The sequence below is a fragment of the Lasioglossum baleicum genome, unplaced genomic scaffold (assembly GCF_051020765.1).
Source record: "Lasioglossum baleicum unplaced genomic scaffold, iyLasBale1 scaffold0142, whole genome shotgun sequence".
Taxonomy (NCBI): Eukaryota; Metazoa; Arthropoda; class Insecta; order Hymenoptera; family Halictidae; genus Lasioglossum; species Lasioglossum baleicum.
In genome coordinates, this window is record NW_027469202.1 from 245,060 (window position 1) to 269,648 (window position 24,589).

At 34.4% G+C, this 24,589-nt stretch overlaps 1 long non-coding RNA gene across 1 annotated transcript; it reads left to right on the forward strand.

Moving 5' to 3' along the window:
* The first annotated feature begins 23,488 nt into the window (after positions 1–23,488).
* Positions 23,489–24,434, forward strand: LOC143220042 (uncharacterized). The gene is made up of 4 exons (XR_013011551.1): positions 23,489–23,630; positions 23,757–23,861; positions 23,989–24,087; positions 24,214–24,434. It is a non-coding gene; the product is annotated as an uncharacterized LOC143220042 (long non-coding RNA).
* Positions 24,435–24,589: the final 155 nt, after the last annotated feature.

Below are 24,589 nucleotides of genomic sequence, written 5' to 3' on the forward strand. Positions count from 1 at the left end.
CTGATTTATGCCACAGGCTAGTAAAGGTTCTGTTTCATGCTAAAACATGCTGCTGCATGGTATGGTCGCTGTTTCGTGGAAAAAACGGGCTCTACCGTCGGTCTAGGAGCTGTTCCGTGCTAAGCGTGAGCGTGCCAGAAAGTGGTGGCAACTCAGATCCGGGCGTGAGCACTCTCATATCCTCTCTGGTCTAAGGTAGTCACTGACATGACTACTGCGCCACCTATTCTATTCTCCCCTCTACTTATTTTGACGTCATAACTGTACCCAACTGTACCTACGCCGCCATGATTACCCTACGTCTGGCAAGCCGTAGTAGCGAATCTCCTCAGTGGTCTTCTTCACCGACAAAATGCCGTCGTTGGCCTTCTGTTTCTCTGGATGGAGCCAGAATATATCCTAGAGGGCGTAAGAAACACCGAAAAATTCGGGCTCGCCAACTCCCATAAGGCTGGCAGTCTTTAATAGTATCTCGTCGGTGCCTGTATAACGGCATTCGCCGCATTAATCATGTGGAAATGAGAGGGTGAAGGGGTCACCAATGTGGAGTGACTAGATCATCCACCGTCTCTTCACACGCGGTGTACCGACAACTAACTCAGGGTCACCAGTGTAGGGGAATTATCGTGAGCCTACACACTCACGTAATATGACACGGTCAACGAGGGATTTCGTCAAGGAAAATAAATGTTCACAACTATCACCGATCACCTCGATTTATTCGTGGTGAAGTCACCAACGTGCACATAAATACTATAACCCGATGGATTACTAAAGATCACAAAAGAGAAACCACCACGTGGTGAACAAGTACACTTTTCGAAGATAACGCAGGAGCGAAGAACAATACGTGTTGATACAACGAGATCTCACGACGAACAGGATGAGCGTAATAGCTCATCCCAGCGTTTCTCTCCGAAGCAGCTTGTGCGCAGGCGCGGAGCCTTGCCATTGGGCGAGTGCAGCGCCGAGCCCACAATCAGTGCGACCGTGCTGCCATCTTGCGGGGAAGCGGAATCCAGGATAGAGTGGCGTTCCAGCTGGACTGCAGAAAGCTGCATTCCCCGTGGGCTGCATCCAGACGGTTCCAGGTTGTTCCAGGTGGAGTCAGAGAGTATATGAGAGTGCTCACGCCCGGGTTTTGGCCGTGCCGCTTTTGTCTCCACATCATGTTTAGCCTGGAACAGCTCCTACATCATCTTTAGCATGGAACAGAACCTACATCATCTTTAGCAAGAAACAGAACCCACTTTACTGTTAGCACATCTGACGACATCTGTGACAATCTGTGTCGCTCGAATATTTCTCTTACGCCCTCTAGGATATATTCTGACTGGAGTGAGAAACAGGAGGCCACCAGAGGCCACCGACGGCATTTCGTCGGTGCAGAAAACACTGTATCGTGTTAGCAACGCGCCCGCGCGCTACACTCACCAGCGTACCTTTACTATATCCGTGTGCGCTGCTTGTGCGCTTATGCCAGCCACAATCTATTTTTAGCACTTGCCATGTTGCCATGTTGTATTGCTTTACAACTTACGGAAACGAAACTGAAATTCGACTGTCGAGCCGTCGAGCGTATGAATCGCAATCTGGAGCTAGCCTTCGGGTCCCCGTGCAGCGAGGATTTTTTTTTTATTTTTATTTTTCATTACTTTTTTAATTACATTTTTTAACCTTCCAAAAAATTAAAAATGTTAAAACTATGTTCAAAATATGTATTCATTTTAAATAGAAACGTTTTGTTACTGTCATAATTGCATTAATAAAAATTGGTATATGATCGAGAACAGGTTGATGGTATTTATTTGGACTGATTGGAGAATACGAAAATGCAGGAAGTATTTTTTAGTTTATGAAACAATTTGTAGATTTATTAGTTGTCAAACAAATAATAAAATAAATTGTATAATATATATAAATTGATTTTATACTAGCATACACAAGTTTATTTATTAAAAAATACAGTCATAACTATAATTATAATAGAATTTCATAAAATGTATATTGAGGTTATTGCAAACTCATCTTTTTTCGCAATGATGCTCTAATTTCATTGCTTCTCTCGAATGTCCATTTCCTTCCGAGACAGTGGCGTTTCTAGCAGGTGTAAATAAAAAATGTTGATATAAAATGTATCATAATTAAACTACAATTATTCTAATAACGTGGAATGTAGTACATATTAAGTTTTAGTTACCCGGATTTTCTTCTTCGACGTTAAACACTCTTTACTGCTTCTCGTAATTTACGTATATGCAACATTAGGGTGGACCTTATTTTTCGACCATGAAATTTTTTTGGTCCCGTAAACCAGAATTGTGACAAATGTTGAGAAAATGGTCTGGAAAAATTTTGGGGCCGTTTGAATAATGGGAAAATGAGTTTTTAATGGAAAATGGGAATTTTTTAAATCTTGACATAAATAGACGTTATGATATATCGTTGAATTTGTCTTTTTTCTCTTTAAGAATCCATATATAGCATAAACAGTTGTTGATAGAAAAAACATCCGTGACCTTGAAAACTTTAAATAATGACTTTGAAAAAATTTTTTTCCTTTGATACTATATCCACCTCCTTATATACTACAACTTTTGTTTGAAGAGTTTTTTCATATATACATAACTGGCAGAGATATTACATATAAATAAATTCATTAATACGATCCAATCTACAAAAGAACAAGAAAGCGAGCTAATAAAAACGTGGTAAGAATAGTTCTAATATCGGAAAAAGAAGTTATTATGAATAATAAGTAGTCTGACTGAAACATGGACTGAAGGTGGTCAATGATACCGCTGAACGGGGCGTTAAACTAATGGAGGATCATAATAAAATTTTATCTAGAAACAAAGAGGAGAAATAATATATGTATACTATACAAACTGTGATGGAAAGCAGTATCCTGACGCCACAAAGCAGAATTTGTCAAAGGATTTGTAAATATTTTTTAATATAGCGAGAAACACCTGATCAATCCCTACATGATTAATTGCATTTTTAAGAGGCATTGAAGACAGCTTATTAACTGAGAGTTATTAAATTTTTCATTTTCCTCAGAGTCAGTAAGTTCTTTATTTTTCTCGGAGTCATTAAGTTTTCCATTTTTCTTGGAGTTATTAAATTTTTCATTTTCTTCAGTGTCGTCAAGTTTTTTCATAGAGTCATTGAAGTTTCCATTTTTCTTGGAGTCATTCAATTTTTCATTTTCTTCAGAGTCATTAAGTTCTTTATTTTTCTCGGAGTCATTAAGTTTTTCATTTTTCTTGGAGTCATTGAAAAGTCCCTCTTTGTCGTTTACGCGCTGTCGTTAAAAAAGTTCTGGTATGTTGCTAGTCTAAAAATATGATCAATGCTATTTTTCAGTTTCTCTAAAAAATCTGCATTTGTCTAATTTTTGCGTGTTTTTCAGTTTGTGTAATTAACATTTTGAACCAAAAAATCGGGAAAAAATCTCAAATATCAATTTCAATTAAATGCAGTTATATGATTAAATTAATGCAAGTAAATAGGAAAAATTGACCGAAAATTGAATGGCGCAACGGCTGTTTTAATAATTCGAAGGACTACCTCGTGCGGCTAGACCCTTCATTCCAAATTGTAATATTCCAATATTTCAGTATCATTTTAAATATTTCAAGTACTATTTAAAACTATTAATGAGTTTTAACAACAAAATATTTTAAATGAAAAACTAAATTTTGACAAATAAAATACGATTATAGCAAGCTTGCTATAAATGTCGAAAACTCGAGTCTGGCCAGAAACATTATTTTCAGGAAACACTATTCTATGATGACGAACGGAAAAAAGGGAAGTGAAGCTCGAGGGCTTCGGTTGCCGCGGAGTGGAGTGAAACATTGTAACATGATACGGGTCGGGTCGGGTATATCGATGTAAAACTAGAGGGTTATTGTTGCTCGCTCGCTTCGCTCGCTCGCGAGTAGGGTTGTTTTTGCTCGCTCGCTTCGCGAGCTCGCGGATAGGACTGCTCTTGCGAAAGGGTTAGTGGTACGCATGGCTAGTAGTACCTATAGCTATTAATGTTTTTATGATTTGGTGTGTGACTCTCCACGAGCCACACAAAGAACTTCCCGATTCGTTAGTTGCAGTATATTATTATCATTATTTTTAGTACGTTTTAAGAAGATTATACGTTTTCAGGGAAATTCAATAGTTTTCTACTTATCAAGATGTTTGCTATATGGCGTCGCCTTAAACGAACATCGTAGACTCGTTGCTCGCTTGGTTCCTTGTTATAGCGTACTGATGTTGCAAAATAAATTGTCTTAATTATTATAGTTTTTCGCAAACGATACGACTCCTCATTATCCGGGTTAGCAGTATTGACCTTGGTTTTCTTCGATACTGTTAATTTAAATTGTCCCAAAATATATAAACCGCTCAATTTTGAAACTCTGCTCAGTGCTACATACAACATGTGTAAAGTTCGTTTTTCTGATGTTTTAAAATTCAAACATACTTTTCTCGTATGTTTGTCCCTGACTTTTATGAATCGTAATCGCTTCAGCAGGAACCACTGGAAATTGACTACGTGTGATTTGATATTTTTCCTCACTCGACATATTTACTTGATTCGATATTTTTATTATTGGTGGCAAATTTTGATGAATATTTGCATTTTTCATATAATCACGATAACGAGTTCTTACTTTCACTCCTACTCTGGCCAATTGAAAATCTAACCACAATATAGACGGAATTTTAGTATTTTCTTGAAAAGTAATAAATTTTAATATTCCGCATGTGTGCTCCATTAACCAATCCGTTTTCAACATTAATGTTATTAATAATTATCATATTGTTTATATTAATTTTCAATTTAATCTCAGTTAATAATTCGTTTTGAACTGATTGTTTTTTTAAAGATTGTAATATAAATTTTTTTTGTACTTTCATCGATATTCTTTGAAAATGTATTCTCGGGAGTAGAGATGATTAACTCACTCTTGCATTGGGATAATTTTCGATTATTGTAAACGGAAACATTAGCGTAAGGTACAAAAAAAAAATTTTTTTTTAAATTAAAAAAATTTTTTTTAATTTAAGAAAAATGAAAAAAAAATTTTTTTGTGTAATTACGTTTGTTTCTTCGGTGGAAACTTTCCATTCTCTCGTATAAAATGCATTGTAGAATCAACTCCGTTCGAAAAAAACTAAAAATCTAAAAAACTACTTGACCAATATGGACCAAAATCTAATCAGCTCTAAGTTACGACGGGGCACATCGATTGCATCATTCATCATTCTGATCGGGTTGTTACTTTTTCAGAAAACGTTAACGAAAAATTTGATACCATAGAAACAGACATACGCACACACACACACACACACACACACACACACACACACATACGAACATTTTGCTTAAAATAGTCTAGAATGACTGCAATGACCATGAAACGTGAAGATCTGCTAAAAAATCGATTTTCGATTTTCGGGGTCATTACAATAACTTCCCTATAAAATCGGGAAGTTAATAACACAATATTTTTTAAGAATTATTATTTTATATTAAAACGTTTGTAGCTTATTGCAACGTTGACCGATTTTGACGAAATTTTCAGAATATGTTTAATTGACACATATCTATAAAACGTATTTTTTAAATTTTCAATGTAGGCCCATATAAAGATGTTGTAAAATGCAACTTTTAGTAAGTAAGTAAATACGTATTTATTTATTTATTTCAGCCTCGTGGCCCAGAAATTGGACTTGGATTATAATTCTCGAAGCCATTCATCCCTCTATTTATCCATTCATCCGTTCCTCCACCCATCCATCCATATCGCATGCCACATCAAATACCTTATTGTCTATGTTGATCTATCCCAATCCCAATGTCTCCCCGCTAATCCCGCCTCTCTCTTGATTATCTCTTGTGATTAATTCTTTCCTTTTTTCTCTATACTCCTAACCCATTCTACAATTTCTCCCACTCTTTTCTCCTGTACTATCTTTTCTATACTTATGTTAATTTTTTCTACCCCTTCACAGTCTTCTGCCAGGTGTTTTAGTTTCCCCAAGTGTCTCTCATTTTTTCTACAATTCCGATCAGTTGCTATTTTTGAAAAAATTATTTTCACATCCTGTACTAAACTAATTGTTCTAGCTTCCCAAAAAGTTCAAATCGTATAGTACAATATTAAAGATACAATATTACAATACTAATACAATATTAATAACGTTAAAAATTACTTAATATACACCCGCGGTAAAATCAGTAAGTATAACTTTCGTCCTCACAGCAGAAACGTCGAAAAAATTTTGACAATGATGTCCCACAATAAAAAAAATCTGAAAAAACTTGACGACACTGCCTGCTGTAGTACTTTATCAAGGAACCAAACAGTAGAATAGCATGTTTTCATATTTTCTAGAAATCTGCATTTTTCCGATTTTTGGGGGTTTTTCATTGTTTACGACTACAGTTTGCAACCAAAAAATCTGAAAAAATTCTATAAAATGCATCTTAGGATCCAAAATATGTAACATTTTTTTTAGAATTTTAGAACGTATTTGAGACCGGAAAATTGGGCTCGACTGTGCAACAGGCCTAACGGTTCTGGAGAACCGATTACACTGTCCAACACCAAATTTGTTTTCAATATACTGTTGGGTCCTTCTTATAGAGTTTTTTGCGCTGATTCCGAATCTGTCCTTAATTTTTCTCCTATACGCACAGTTTTAGAAAAACATGGCTTTGAAAAAAAACATATTTTTCAACTTTAAACAAATATTGTGGTTATTATAAAAGATATTGAATTGTTCTTTACAGCAAAAGATTCTGTAGACTTTCCCGAATACAGTGATATCCATATTAATACATTATGATTGTTTAAACATGTTTAAACAATGATTAAAGACGGAGAGACACTACTTTTGCACCAATTTTTGAGGATATTTTTCAATTTATCTCAAAAAATTAGGGTCCAGCGGAAAATCGAACTATACCACGCGATAGAGCAGACTTTTATCTTGAGAAACCACCCTTTCAAGTTTGTAACGTCGACGTTTTTTTCGAACCAGAAAACAAAATAACTAATATAGAATATTAGAATGTAATGGAGAAGCGTTTGAGCATCTTCTTCAATAAAGACATTTTTTGAAAATATCTCGAGATCTAATAATTTTTTGCCATGTGTACCCCAATCATTTTTTACGTAGAATGAACAGAAGAATCGATCTGTGTAAACAACAATATGCATTTCTACATAAAGAAATGATGCAATTGTTAATTGCACATGCACTGCTGCATCCAAAAAAAGTTAAAGACCTACAGATGTAGTTTTCTTCGAACCATTTATCTTTCTCCTTTTGCATTTTTTTGTAAATGCAATAATAACCGAGTTATGACTTGTAACAATTGCGTGAATCACCCTGTATACTTAAAATTTAAAAAATACGTTTTATAGATTTGTGTCTATTAAACATATTCTGAAAATTTCAGGGTAACCCTAAAGTTATTCTTCTAAATTTTCGTAGAAAAAATTGGTTTTCAATTTGGTATAATTAATAATAACTGTGCCTAAAAATATGAAAAAAATTGGAGACAGTATTGATGACAGTAAGTATTTCATCATTAAATTAATTTCCAAGATGGTGGCTTTTAAACTTCGATATAAAATCTGTGTTTCTTCGAAATCTTCCGGCTTTTCTATTTTTTAAAACTAGAGTTTGCAACAAAGGCTCGGGAAAAATTAAAATACTTCTATGAATATAATTTATATTATTAGAGATTTGTATATTAGTTACATATTTGATATAAAACAATATAAACTGTATGTCCTAATCCTGGCCAATGATGATGTACGATCTGATCCAGTCTAAAGATGATGTAGGATCTGATCCAGGCTAAAGATGATGTAGGATCTGTTCTAGGCTAAAGATGATGTAGGATCTGATCCAGGCTAAAGATGATGTAGGATCTGATCCAGGCTAAAGATGATGTAGGATCTGTTCTAGGCTAAAGATGATGTAGGATCTTGTCCATGCTAAAGATGATGTAGGATCTTGTCCATGCTAAAGATGATGTAGGAGCTGATCCAGGCTAAGTACTAGACTAGGGGGCAGCACTATATGGGCACGGCCAAAACCCGGGCGTGAGCACTCTCATATACTCTCTGGTGGAGTCAACCTATGCGCGTTTTCGTCACTCCCCGTGGAGTCCGTTGTGCTATCAGGGAGCTTGATTTTTTCGATCTCGAACACCCCGCAGCAGTGCTTCGATTGAGCCAACCTTTTTGATACGATGGATGGCCGCTAGAGGCGCTGCGCGGAAAAACAGTAACGTATCTACTATTGGGTAGATGAAATGGGATTCCTTGGGCACCCCGCAGAATTTTAAAAAATTTATATGATTTGATTCTGAAAAATGAATGTATAACAAGTGTATTTGTGTATATTTTGTAACTCGTAGGACACGTCCTGGAGTCTTTTTGTCCGGTAAGATTATTTCGATACATTCCCGCCAATATAACTGCCTCAGGGCTCTGGCCGCTCTGCTACCCAATAGTAGATACAGAGAGTATATGAGAGTGCTCACGCCCGGGTTTTGGCCGTGCCGCTTTTGTCTCCACATCATGTTTAGCCTGGAACAGCTCCTACATCATCTTTAGCATGGAACAGAACCTACATCATCTTTAGCAAGAAACAGAACCCACTTTACTGTTAGCACATCTGACGACATCTGTGACAATCTGTGTCGCTCGAATATTTCTCTTACGCCCTCTAGGATATATTCTGACTGGAGTGAGAAACAGGAGGCCACCAGAGGCCACCGACGGCATTTCGTCGGTGCAGAAAACACTGTATCGTGTTAGCAACGCGCCCGCGCGCTACACTCACCAGCGTACCTTTACTATATCCGTGTGCGCTGCTTGTGCGCTTATGCCAGCCACAATCTATTTTTAGCACTTGCCATGTTGCCATGTTGTATTGCTTTACAACTTACGGAAACGAAACTGAAATTCGACTGTCGAGCCGTCGAGCGTATGAATCGCAATCTGGAGCTAGCCTTCGGGTCCCCGTGCAGCGAGGATTTTTTTTTTATTTTTATTTTTCATTACTTTTTTAATTACATTTTTTAACCTTCCAAAAAATTAAAAATGTTAAAACTATGTTCAAAATATGTATTCATTTTAAATAGAAACGTTTTGTTACTGTCATAATTGCATTAATAAAAATTGGTATATGATCGAGAACAGGTTGATGGTATTTATTTGGACTGATTGGAGAATACGAAAATGCAGGAAGTATTTTTTAGTTTATGAAACAATTTGTAGATTTATTAGTTGTCAAACAAATAATAAAATAAATTGTATAATATATATAAATTGATTTTATACTAGCATACACAAGTTTATTTATTAAAAAATACAGTCATAACTATAATTATAATAGAATTTCATAAAATGTATATTGAGGTTATTGCAAACTCATCTTTTTTCGCAATGATGCTCTAATTTCATTGCTTCTCTCGAATGTCCATTTCCTTCCGAGACAGTGGCGTTTCTAGCAGGTGTAAATAAAAAATGTTGATATAAAATGTATCATAATTAAACTACAATTATTCTAATAACGTGGAATGTAGTACATATTAAGTTTTAGTTACCCGGATTTTCTTCTTCGACGTTAAACACTCTTTACTGCTTCTCGTAATTTACGTATATGCAACATTAGGGTGGACCTTATTTTTCGACCATGAAATTTTTTTGGTCCCGTAAACCAGAATTGTGACAAATGTTGAGAAAATGGTCTGGAAAAATTTTGGGGCCGTTTGAATAATGGGAAAATGAGTTTTTAATGGAAAATGGGAATTTTTTAAATCTTGACATAAATAGACGTTATGATATATCGTTGAATTTGTCTTTTTTCTCTTTAAGAATCCATATATAGCATAAACAGTTGTTGATAGAAAAAACATCCGTGACCTTGAAAACTTTAAATAATGACTTTGAAAAAATTTTTTTCCTTTGATACTATATCCACCTCCTTATATACTACAACTTTTGTTTGAAGAGTTTTTTCATATATACATAACTGGCAGAGATATTACATATAAATAAATTCATTAATACGATCCAATCTACAAAAGAACAAGAAAGCGAGCTAATAAAAACGTGGTAAGAATAGTTCTAATATCGGAAAAAGAAGTTATTATGAATAATAAGTAGTCTGACTGAAACATGGACTGAAGGTGGTCAATGATACCGCTGAACGGGGCGTTAAACTAATGGAGGATCATAATAAAATTTTATCTAGAAACAAAGAGGAGAAATAATATATGTATACTATACAAACTGTGATGGAAAGCAGTATCCTGACGCCACAAAGCAGAATTTGTCAAAGGATTTGTAAATATTTTTTAATATAGCGAGAAACACCTGATCAATCCCTACATGATTAATTGCATTTTTAAGAGGCATTGAAGACAGCTTATTAACTGAGAGTTATTAAATTTTTCATTTTCCTCAGAGTCAGTAAGTTCTTTATTTTTCTCGGAGTCATTAAGTTTTCCATTTTTCTTGGAGTTATTAAATTTTTCATTTTCTTCAGTGTCGTCAAGTTTTTTCATAGAGTCATTGAAGTTTCCATTTTTCTTGGAGTCATTCAATTTTTCATTTTCTTCAGAGTCATTAAGTTCTTTATTTTTCTCGGAGTCATTAAGTTTTTCATTTTTCTTGGAGTCATTGAAAAGTCCCTCTTTGTCGTTTACGCGCTGTCGTTAAAAAAGTTCTGGTATGTTGCTAGTCTAAAAATATGATCAATGCTATTTTTCAGTTTCTCTAAAAAATCTGCATTTGTCTAATTTTTGCGTGTTTTTCAGTTTGTGTAATTAACATTTTGAACCAAAAAATCGGGAAAAAATCTCAAATATCAATTTCAATTAAATGCAGTTATATGATTAAATTAATGCAAGTAAATAGGAAAAATTGACCGAAAATTGAATGGCGCAACGGCTGTTTTAATAATTCGAAGGACTACCTCGTGCGGCTAGACCCTTCATTCCAAATTGTAATATTCCAATATTTCAGTATCATTTTAAATATTTCAAGTACTATTTAAAACTATTAATGAGTTTTAACAACAAAATATTTTAAATGAAAAACTAAATTTTGACAAATAAAATACGATTATAGCAAGCTTGCTATAAATGTCGAAAACTCGAGTCTGGCCAGAAACATTATTTTCAGGAAACACTATTCTATGATGACGAACGGAAAAAAGGGAAGTGAAGCTCGAGGGCTTCGGTTGCCGCGGAGTGGAGTGAAACATTGTAACATGATACGGGTCGGGTCGGGTATATCGATGTAAAACTAGAGGGTTATTGTTGCTCGCTCGCTTCGCTCGCTCGCGAGTAGGGTTGTTTTTGCTCGCTCGCTTCGCGAGCTCGCGGATAGGACTGCTCTTGCGAAAGGGTTAGTGGTACGCATGGCTAGTAGTACCTATAGCTATTAATGTTTTTATGATTTGGTGTGTGACTCTCCACGAGCCACACAAAGAACTTCCCGATTCGTTAGTTGCAGTATATTATTATCATTATTTTTAGTACGTTTTAAGAAGATTATACGTTTTCAGGGAAATTCAATAGTTTTCTACTTATCAAGATGTTTGCTATATGGCGTCGCCTTAAACGAACATCGTAGACTCGTTGCTCGCTTGGTTCCTTGTTATAGCGTACTGATGTTGCAAAATAAATTGTCTTAATTATTATAGTTTTTCGCAAACGATACGACTCCTCATTATCCGGGTTAGCAGTATTGACCTTGGTTTTCTTCGATACTGTTAATTTAAATTGTCCCAAAATATATAAACCGCTCAATTTTGAAACTCTGCTCAGTGCTACATACAACATGTGTAAAGTTCGTTTTTCTGATGTTTTAAAATTCAAACATACTTTTCTCGTATGTTTGTCCCTGACTTTTATGAATCGTAATCGCTTCAGCAGGAACCACTGGAAATTGACTACGTGTGATTTGATATTTTTCCTCACTCGACATATTTACTTGATTCGATATTTTTATTATTGGTGGCAAATTTTGATGAATATTTGCATTTTTCATATAATCACGATAACGAGTTCTTACTTTCACTCCTACTCTGGCCAATTGAAAATCTAACCACAATATAGACGGAATTTTAGTATTTTCTTGAAAAGTAATAAATTTTAATATTCCGCATGTGTGCTCCATTAACCAATCCGTTTTCAACATTAATGTTATTAATAATTATCATATTGTTTATATTAATTTTCAATTTAATCTCAGTTAATAATTCGTTTTGAACTGATTGTTTTTTTAAAGATTGTAATATAAATTTTTTTTGTACTTTCATCGATATTCTTTGAAAATGTATTCTCGGGAGTAGAGATGATTAACTCACTCTTGCATTGGGATAATTTTCGATTATTGTAAACGGAAACATTAGCGTAAGGTACAAAAAAAAAATTTTTTTTTAAATTAAAAAAATTTTTTTTAATTTAAGAAAAATGAAAAAAAAATTTTTTTGTGTAATTACGTTTGTTTCTTCGGTGGAAACTTTCCATTCTCTCGTATAAAATGCATTGTAGAATCAACTCCGTTCGAAAAAAACTAAAAATCTAAAAAACTACTTGACCAATATGGACCAAAATCTAATCAGCTCTAAGTTACGACGGGGCACATCGATTGCATCATTCATCATTCTGATCGGGTTGTTACTTTTTCAGAAAACGTTAACGAAAAATTTGATACCATAGAAACAGACATACGCACACACACACACACACACACACACACACACACATATACGAACATTTTGCTTAAAATAGTCTAGAATGACTGCAATGACCATGAAACGTGAAGATCTGCTAAAAAATCGATTTTCGATTTTCGGGGTCATTACAATAACTTCCCTATAAAATCGGGAAGTTAATAACACAATATTTTTTAAGAATTATTATTTTATATTAAAACGTTTGTAGCTTATTGCAACGTTGACCGATTTTGACGAAATTTTCAGAATATGTTTAATTGACACATATCTATAAAACGTATTTTTTAAATTTTCAATGTAGGCCCATATAAAGATGTTGTAAAATGCAACTTTTAGTAAGTAAGTAAATACGTATTTATTTATTTATTTCAGCCTCGTGGCCCAGAAATTGGACTTGGATTATAATTCTCGAAGCCATTCATCCCTCTATTTATCCATTCATCCGTTCCTCCACCCATCCATCCATATCGCATGCCACATCAAATACCTTATTGTCTATGTTGATCTATCCCAATCCCAATGTCTCCCCGCTAATCCCGCCTCTCTCTTGATTATCTCTTGTGATTAATTCTTTCCTTTTTTCTCTATACTCCTAACCCATTCTACAATTTCTCCCACTCTTTTCTCCTGTACTATCTTTTCTATACTTATGTTAATTTTTTCTACCCCTTCACAGTCTTCTGCCAGGTGTTTTAGTTTCCCCAAGTGTCTCTCATTTTTTCTACAATTCCGATCAGTTGCTATTTTTGAAAAAATTATTTTCACATCCTGTACTAAACTAATTGTTCTAGCTTCCCAAAAAGTTCAAATCGTATAGTACAATATTAAAGATACAATATTACAATACTAATACAATATTAATAACGTTAAAAATTACTTAATATACACCCGCGGTAAAATCAGTAAGTATAACTTTCGTCCTCACAGCAGAAACGTCGAAAAAATTTTGACAATGATGTCCCACAATAAAAAAAATCTGAAAAAACTTGACGACACTGCCTGCTGTAGTACTTTATCAAGGAACCAAACAGTAGAATAGCATGTTTTCATATTTTCTAGAAATCTGCATTTTTCCGATTTTTGGGGGTTTTTCATTGTTTACGACTACAGTTTGCAACCAAAAAATCTGAAAAAATTCTATAAAATGCATCTTAGGATCCAAAATATGTAACATTTTTTTTAGAATTTTAGAACGTATTTGAGACCGGAAAATTGGGCTCGACTGTGCAACAGGCCTAACGGTTCTGGAGAACCGATTACACTGTCCAACACCAAATTTGTTTTCAATATACTGTTGGGTCCTTCTTATAGAGTTTTTTGCGCTGATTCCGAATCTGTCCTTAATTTTTCTCCTATACGCACAGTTTTAGAAAAACATGGCTTTGAAAAAAAACATATTTTTCAACTTTAAACAAATATTGTGGTTATTATAAAAGATATTGAATTGTTCTTTACAGCAAAAGATTCTGTAGACTTTCCCGAATACAGTGATATCCATATTAATACATTATGATTGTTTAAACATGTTTAAACAATGATTAAAGACGGAGAGACACTACTTTTGCACCAATTTTTGAGGATATTTTTCAATTTATCTCAAAAAATTAGGGTCCAGCGGAAAATCGAACTATACCACGCGATAGAGCAGACTTTTATCTTGAGAAACCACCCTTTCAAGTTTGTAACGTCGACGTTTTTTTCGAACCAGAAAACAAAATAACTAATATAGAATATTAGAATGTAATGGAGAAGCGTTTGAGCATCTTCTTCAATAAAGACATTTTTTGAAAATATCTCGAGATCTAATAATTTTTTGCCATGTGTACCCCAATCATTTTTTACGTAGAATGAACAGAAGAATCGATCTGTGTAAACAACAATATGCATTTCTACATAAAGAAATGATGCAATTGTTAATTGCACATGCACTGCTGCATCCAAAAAAAGTTAAAGACCTACAGATGTAGTTTTCTTCGAACCATTTATCTTTCTCCTTTTGCATTTTTTTGTAAATGCAATAATAACCGAGTTATGACTTGTAACAATTGCGTGAATCACCCTGTATACTTAAAATTTAAAAAATACGTTTTATAGATTTGTGTCTATTAAACATATTCTGAAAATTTCAGGGTAACCCTAAAGTTATTCTTCTAAATTTTCGTAGAAAAAATTGGTTTTCAATTTGGTTTAATTAATAATAACTGTGCCTAAAAATATGAAAAAAATTGGAGACAGTATTGATGACAGTAAGTATTTCATCATTAAATTAATTTCCAAGATGGTGGCTTTTAAACTTCGATATAAAATCTGTGTTTCTTCGAAATCTTCCGGCTTTTCTATTTTTTAAAACTAGAGTTTGCAACAAAGGCTCGGGAAAAATTAAAATACTTCTATGAATATAATTTATATTATTAGAGATTTGTATATTAGTTACATATTTGATATAAAACAATATAAACTGTATGTCCTAATCCTGGCCAATGATGATGTACGATCTGATCCAGTCTAAAGATGATGTAGGATCTGATCCAGGCTAAAGATGATGTAGGATCTGTTCTAGGCTAAAGATGATGTAGGATCTGATCCAGGCTAAAGATGATGTAGGATCTGATCCAGGCTAAAGATGATGTAGGATCTGTTCTAGGCTAAAGATGATGTAGGATCTTGTCCATGCTAAAGATGATGTAGGATCTTGTCCATGCTAAAGATGATGTAGGAGCTGATCCAGGCTAAGTACTAGACTAGGGGGCAGCACTATATGGGCACGGCCAAAACCCGGGCGTGAGCACTCTCATATACTCTCTGGTGGAGTCAACCTATGCGCGTTTTCGTCACTCCCCGTGGAGTCCGTTGTGCTATCAGGGAGCTTGATTTTTTCGATCTCGAACACCCCGCAGCAGTGCTTCGATTGAGCCAACCTTTTTGATACGATGGATGGCCGCTAGAGGCGCTGCGCGGAAAAACAGTAACGTATCTACTATTGGGTAGATGAAATGGGATTCCTTGGGCACCCCGCAGAATTTTAAAAAATTTATATGATTTGATTCTGAAAAATGAATGTATAACAAGTGTATTTGTGTATATTTTGTAACTCGTAGGACACGTCCTGGAGTCTTTTTGTCCGGTAAGATTATTTCGATACATTCCCGCCAATATAACTGCCTCAGGGCTCTGGCCGCTCTGCTACCCAATAGTAGATACAGAGAGTATATGAGAGTGCTCACGCCCGGGTTTTGGCCGTGCCGCTTTTGTCTCCACATCATGTTTAGCCTGGAACAGCTCCTACATCATCTTTAGCATGGAACAGAACCTACATCATCTTTAGCAAGAAACAGAACCCACTTTACTGTTAGCACATCTGACGACATCTGTGACAATCTGTGTCGCTCGAATATTTCTCTTACGCCCTCTAGGATATATTCTGACTGGAGTGAGAAACAGGAGGCCACCAGAGGCCACCGACGGCATTTCGTCGGTGCAGAAAACACTGTATCGTGTTAGCAACGCGCCCGCGCGCTACACTCACCAGCGTACCTTTACTATATCCGTGTGCGCTGCTTGTGCGCTTATGCCAGCCACAATCTATTTTTAGCACTTGCCATGTTGCCATGTTGTATTGCTTTACAACTTACGGAAACGAAACTGAAATTCGACTGTCGAGCCGTCGAGCGTATGAATCGCAATCTGGAGCTAGCCTTCGGGTCCCCGTGCAGCGAGGATTTTTTTTTTATTTTTATTTTTCATTACTTTTTTAATTACATTTTTTAACCTTCCAAAAAATTAAAAATGTTAAAACTATGTTCAAAATATGTATTCATTTTAAATAGAAACGTTTTGTTACTGTCATAATTGCATTAATAAAAATTGGTATATGATCGAGAACAGGTTGATGGTATTTATTTGGACTGATTGGAGAATACGAAAATGCAGGAAGTATTTTTTAGTTTATGAAACAATTTGTAGATTTATTAGTTGTCAAACAAATAATAAAATAAATTGTATAATATATATAAATTGATTTTATACTAGCATACACAAGTTTATTTATTAAAAAATACAGTCATAACTATAATTATAATAGAATTTCATAAAATGTATATTGAGGTTATTGCAAACTCATCTTTTTTCGCAATGATGCTCTAATTTCATTGCTTCTCTCGAATGTCCATTTCCTTCCGAGACAGTGGCGTTTCTAGCAGGTGTAAATAAAAAATGTTGATATAAAATGTATCATAATTAAACTACAATTATTCTAATAACGTGGAATGTAGTACATATTAAGTTTTAGTTACCCGGATTTTCTTCTTCGACGTTAAACACTCTTTACTGCTTCTCGTAATTTACGTATATGCAACATTAGGGTGGACCTTATTTTTCGACCATGAAATTTTTTTGGTCCCGTAAACCAGAATTGTGACAAATGTTGAGAAAATGGTCTGGAAAAATTTTGGGGCCGTTTGAATAATGGGAAAATGAGTTTTTAATGGAAAATGGGAATTTTTTAAATCTTGACATAAATAGACGTTATGATATATCGTTGAATTTGTCTTTTTTCTCTTTAAGAATCCATATATAGCATAAACAGTTGTTGATAGAAAAAACATCCGTGACCTTGAAAACTTTAAATAATGACTTTGAAAAAATTTTTTTCCTTTGATACTATATCCACCTCCTTATATACTACAACTTTTGTTTGAAGAGTTTTTTCATATATACATAACTGGCAGAGATATTACATATAAATAAATTCATTAATACGATCCAATCTACAAAAGAACAAGAAAGCGAGCTAATAAAAACGTGGTAAGAATAGTTCTAATATCGGAAAAAGAAGTTATTATGAATAATAAGTAGTCTGACTGAAACATGGACTGAAGGTGGTCAATGATACCGCTGAACGGGGCGTTAAACTAATGGAGGATCATAATAAAATTTTATCTAGAAACAAAGAGGAGAAATAATATATGTATACTATACAAACTGTGATGGAAAGCAGTATCCTGACGCCACAAAGCAGAATTTGTCAAAGGATTTGTAAATATTTTTTAATATAGCGAGAAACACCTGATCAATCCCTACATGATTAATTGCATTTTTAAGAGGCATTGAAGACAGCTTATTAACTGAGAGTTATTAAATTTTTCATTTTCCTCAGAGTCAGTAAGTTCTTTATTTTTCTCGGAGTCATTAAGTTTTCCATTTTTCTTGGAGTTATTAAATTTTTCATTTTCTTCAGTGTCGTCAAGTTTTTTCATAGAGTCATTGAAGTTTCCATTTTTCTTGGAGTCATTCAATTTTTCATTTTCTTCAGAGTCATTAAGTTCTTTATTTTTCTCGGAGTCATTAAGTTTTTCATTTTTCTTGGAGTCATTGAAAAGTCCCTCTTTGTCGTTTACGCGCTGTCGTTAAAAAAGTTCTGGTATGTTGCTAGTCTAAAAATATGATCAATGCTATTTTTCAGTTTCTCTAAAAAATCTGCATTTGTCTAATTTTTGCGTGTTTTTCAGTTTGTGTAATTAACATTTTGAACCAAAAAATCGGGAAAAAATCTCAAATATCAATTTCAATTAAATGCAGTTATATGATTAAATTAATGCAAGTAAATAGGAAAAATTGACCGAAAATTGAATGGCGCAACGGCTGTTTTAATAATTCGAAGGACTACCTCGTGCGGCTAGACCCTTCATTCCAAATTGTAATATTCCAATATTTCAGTATCATTTTAAATATTTCAAGTACTATTTAAAACTATTAATGAGTTTTAACAACAAAATATTTTAAATGAAAAACTAAATTTTGACAAATAAAATACGATTATAGCAAGCTTGCTATAAATGTCGAAAACTCGAGTCTGGCCAGAAACATTATTTTCAGGAAACACTATTCTATGATGACGAACGGAAAAAAGGGAAGTGAAGCTCGAGGGCTTCGGTTGCCGCGGAGTGGAGTGAAACATTGTAACATGATACGGGTCGGGTCGGGTATATCGATGTAAAACTAGAGGGTTATTGTTGCTCGCTCGCTTCGCTCGCTCGCGAGTAGGGTTGTTTTTGCTCGCTCGCTTCGCGAGCTCGCGGATAGGACTGCTCTTGCGAAAGGGTTAGTGGTACGCATGGCTAGTAGTACCTATAGCTATTAATGTTTTTATGATTTGGTGTGTGACTCTCCACGAGCCACACAAAGAACTTCCCGATTCGTTAGTTGCAGTATATTATTATCATTATTTTTAGTACGTTTTAAGAAGATTATACGTTTTCAGGGAAATTCAATAGTTTTCTACTTATCAAGATGTTTGCTATATGGCGTCGCCTTAAACGAACATCGTAGACTCGTTGCTCGCTTGGTTCCTTGTTATAGCGTACTGATGTTGCAAAATAAATTGTCTTAATTATTATAGTTTTTCGCAAACGATACGACTCCTCATTATCCGGGTTAGCAGTATTGACCTTGGTTTTCTTCGATACTGTTAATTTAAATTGTCCCAAAATATATAAACCGCTCAATTTTGAAACTCTGCTCAGTGCTACATACAACATGTGTAAAGTTCGTTTTTCTGATGTTTTAAAATTCAAACATACTTTTCTCGTATGTTTGTCCCTGACTTTTATGAATCGTAATCGCTTCAGCAGGAACCACTGGAAATTGACTACGTGTGATTTGATATTTTTCCTCACTCGACATATTTACTTGATTCGATATTTTTATTATTGGTGGCAAATTTTGATGAATATTTGCATTTTTCATATAATCACGATAACGAGTTCTTACTTTCACTCCTACTCTGGCCAATTGAAAATCTAACCACAATATAGACGGAATTTTAGTATTTTCTTGAAAAGTAATAAATTTTAATATTCCGCATGTGTGCTCCATTAACCAATCCGTTTTCAACATTAATGTTATTAATAATTATCATATTGTTTATATTAATTTTCAATTTAATCTCAGTTAATAATTCGTTTTGAACTGATTGTTTTTTTAAAGATTGTAATATAAATTTTTTTTGTACTTTCATCGATATTCTTTGAAAATGTATTCTCGGGAGTAGAGATGATTAACTCACTCTTGCATTGGGATAATTTTCGATTATTGTAAACGGAAACATTAGCGTAAGGTACAAAAAAAAAATTTTTTTTTAAATTAAAAAAATTTTTTTTAATTTAAGAAAAATGAAAAAAAAATTTTTTTGTGTAATTACGTTTGTTTCTTCGGTGGAAACTTTCCATTCTCTCGTATAAAATGCATTGTAGAATCAACTCCGTTCGAAAAAAACTAAAAATCTAAAAAACTACTTGACCAATATGGACCAAAATCTAATCAGCTCTAAGTTACGACGGGGCACATCGATTGCATCATTCATCATTCTGATCGGGTTGTTACTTTTTCAGAAAACGTTAACGAAAAATTTGATACCATAGAAACAGACATACGCACACACACACACACACACACACACACACACACATATACGAACATTTTGCTTAAAATAGTCTAGAATGACTGCAATGACCATGAAACGTGAAGATCTGCTAAAAAATCGATTTTCGATTTTCGGGGTCATTACAATAACTTCCCTATAAAATCGGGAAGTTAATAACACAATATTTTTTAAGAATTATTATTTTATATTAAAACGTTTGTAGCTTATTGCAACGTTGACCGATTTTGACGAAATTTTCAGAATATGTTTAATTGACACATATCTATAAAACGTATTTTTTAAATTTTCAATGTAGGCCCATATAAAGATGTTGTAAAATGCAACTTTTAGTAAGTAAGTAAATACGTATTTATTTATTTATTTCAGCCTCGTGGCCCAGAAATTGGACTTGGATTATAATTCTCGAAGCCATTCATCCCTCTATTTATCCATTCATCCGTTCCTCCACCCATCCATCCATATCGCATGCCACATCAAATACCTTATTGTCTATGTTGATCTATCCCAATCCCAATGTCTCCCCGCTAATCCCGCCTCTCTCTTGATTATCTCTTGTGATTAATTCTTTCCTTTTTTCTCTATACTCCTAACCCATTCTACAATTTCTCCCACTCTTTTCTCCTGTACTATCTTTTCTATACTTATGTTAATTTTTTCTACCCCTTCACAGTCTTCTGCCAGGTGTTTTAGTTTCCCCAAGTGTCTCTCATTTTTTCTACAATTCCGATCAGTTGCTATTTTTGAAAAAATTATTTTCACATCCTGTACTAAACTAATTGTTCTAGCTTCCCAAAAAGTTCAAATCGTATAGTACAATATTAAAGATACAATATTACAATACTAATACAATATTAATAACGTTAAAAATTACTTAATATACACCCGCGGTAAAATCAGTAAGTATAACTTTCGTCCTCACAGCAGAAACGTCGAAAAAATTTTGACAATGATGTCCCACAATAAAAAAAATCTGAAAAAACTTGACGACACTGCCTGCTGTAGTACTTTATCAAGGAACCAAACAGTAGAATAGCATGTTTTCATATTTTCTAGAAATCTGCATTTTTCCGATTTTTGGGGGTTTTTCATTGTTTACGACTACAGTTTGCAACCAAAAAATCTGAAAAAATTCTATAAAATGCATCTTAGGATCCAAAATATGTAACATTTTTTTTAGAATTTTAGAACGTATTTGAGACCGGAAAATTGGGCTCGACTGTGCAACAGGCCTAACGGTTCTGGAGAACCGATTACACTGTCCAACACCAAATTTGTTTTCAATATACTGTTGGGTCCTTCTTATAGAGTTTTTTGCGCTGATTCCGAATCTGTCCTTAATTTTTCTCCTATACGCACAGTTTTAGAAAAACATGGCTTTGAAAAAAAACATATTTTTCAACTTTAAACAAATATTGTGGTTATTATAAAAGATATTGAATTGTTCTTTACAGCAAAAGATTCTGTAGACTTTCCCGAATACAGTGATATCCATATTAATACATTATGATTGTTTAAACATGTTTAAACAATGATTAAAGACGGAGAGACACTACTTTTGCACCAATTTTTGAGGATATTTTTCAATTTATCTCAAAAAATTAGGGTCCAGCGGAAAATCGAACTATACCACGCGATAGAGCAGACTTTTATCTTGAGAAACCACCCTTTCAAGTTTGTAACGTCGACGTTTTTTTCGAACCAGAAAACAAAATAACTAATATAGAATATTAGAATGTAATGGAGAAGCGTTTGAGCATCTTCTTCAATAAAGACATTTTTTGAAAATATCTCGAGATCTAATAATTTTTTGCCATGTGTACCCCAATCATTTTTTACGTAGAATGAACAGAAGAATCGATCTGTGTAAACAACAATATGCATTTCTACATAAAGAAATGATGCAATTGTTAATTGCACATGCACTGCTGCATCCAAAAAAAGTTAAAGACCTACAGATGTAGTTTTCTTCGAACCATTTATCTTTCTCCTTTTGCATTTTTTTGTAAATGCAATAATAACCGAGTTATGACTTGTAACAATTGCGTGAATCACCCTGTATACTTAAAATTTAAAAAATACGTTTTATAGATTTGTGTCTATTAAACATATTCTGAAAATTTCAGGGTAACCCTAAAGTTATTCTTCTAAATTTTCGTAGAAAAAATTGGTTTTCAATTTGGTTTAATTAATAATAACTGTGCCTAAAAATATGAAAAAAATTGGAGACAGTATTGATGACAGTAAGTATTTCATCATTAAATTAATTTCCAAGATGGTGGCTTTTAAACTTCGATATAAAATCTGTGTTTCTTCGAAATCTTCCGGCTTTTCTATTTTTTAAAACTAGAGTTTGCAACAAAGGCTCGGGAAAAATTAAAATACTTCTATGAATATAATTTATATTATTAGAGATTTGTATATTAGTTACATATTTGATATAAAACAATATAAACTGTATGTCCTAATCCTGGCCAATGATGATGTACGATCTGATCCAGTCTAAAGATGATGTAGGATCTGATCCAGGCTAAAGATGATGTAGGATCTGTTCTAGGCTAAAGATGATGTAGGATCTGATCCAGGCTAAAGATGATGTAGGATCTGATCCAGGCTAAAGATGATGTAGGATCTGTTCTAGGCTAAAGATGATGTAGGATCTTGTCCATGCTAAAGATGATGTAGGATCTTGTCCATGCTAAAGATGATGTAGGAGCTGATCCAGGCTAAGTACTAGACTAGGGGGCAGCACTATATGGGCACGGCCAAAACCCGGGCGTGAGCACTCTCATATACTCTCTGGTAGATACGTTACTGTTTTTCCGCGCAGCGCCTCTAGCGGCCATCCATCGTATCAAAAAGGTTGGCTCAATCGAAGCACTGCTGCGGGGTGTTCGAGGTACCCCATCTGACGCCATCTCATCGACTACTGAAGCTGAAATCGCCGCCATTGCGCGATCAAAAAATGAAGGTACCATTCATTACTATTTACACGGCGCGCAGAATATCGACAAAGTAGACGATGAATCCTGGAAATCCAAGATGAGGAGTGTTCTCGTCTGTAACGAGTTGTGACCATACGCAAGCGGCGAAGAAGTCAAAACGAAGGAAAACCGTATTGTGTGGGACAGAAAAGACAAGTTTACCCACTCCCCTAAGTTTGGTGAAGAAAACCAACATTGGTATGTAGATACAAAAAAGAATCGCTCTCTACATATTGAACATTAAAAAATTATTACATTCATAGCTGTACATCTCATCCTATTACTGTAAATAGTATTTCTTTTATCATAAAAACATATTTTATTTGCAGTCACTGCCAACAGCCAGGAATTGCCGCCCTCCCCGAAGAGATGCAGAGTATATGAAACAACGCAGCAGGAAGAGGAGCGAAGAAGTTGCAGCAAGATTGGTACGTAGATACAAAAAAGAATCGCTCTACATATTGAACATTAATTTATTACATTCATGGCTGTACATCTCATTCCCTTACTGTAATCAGTATATCTTTTTCCTTAAAAATATATTTTATTTCTAGTTACTGCTGCCAGTCAGGAATTGACGCCCTTCTACCCCACAACAAACAGAGTGCATGAAAGAAGACAGCAAACGGAAGAGGAGCCAAGAAGATCCTGCCCGATTGGTATGTAAATACAAAAGCAAGCGTCTTACGATATAGAACATCAAATGTTACATTCATATAGCTGTACATCTCGTCCTCTTACTGTAAATAGTATTTCTTTTATCATAAAAACATATTTTATTTGCAGTCACTGCCAACAGCGAGGAATTGCCGCCCTCCCTGAAGAGATGCAGAGTATATGAAACACCGCAGCAGGAAGAGGACCGAAGAAGTTGCAGCAAGATTGGTACGTAGATACAAAAAAGAATCGCTCTACATATTGAACATTAATTTATTACATTCATAGCTGTACATCTCATCCTATTACTGTAATTAGTATATCTTTTATCATAAAAACATATTTCATTTTTAGTTACTGCCTCCAGCGGGGATTTGCTGACTCTAAACAGACCCAGAGAGTTTGAAAGAAGACAGCAGGAAGCGGAGCCAAGAAGTTGCAGCAGTCGGAAATAAGAAGCAAATGTACTTAAAATCTTGTTATGTTCGTAAATGTCCGTATAATCTTGTAAAATCTCGTTTGTTACATATACCAAATGCGAAAAAAATCCTAAAATAAATGAAATTTTAAATAAATGTTGTTCCTTCTTTAAACGTTCACAAAATTTCTGAATTTCCGGAGAACGGTACTTTCGAACAGTCTAAAAACCGTTTCTAGGAATTTCCGGAGAACGGTACTTTCGAACAGTCTAAAAACCGTCTAGGTATGTCGTCACCGTACGTTCTCAGGA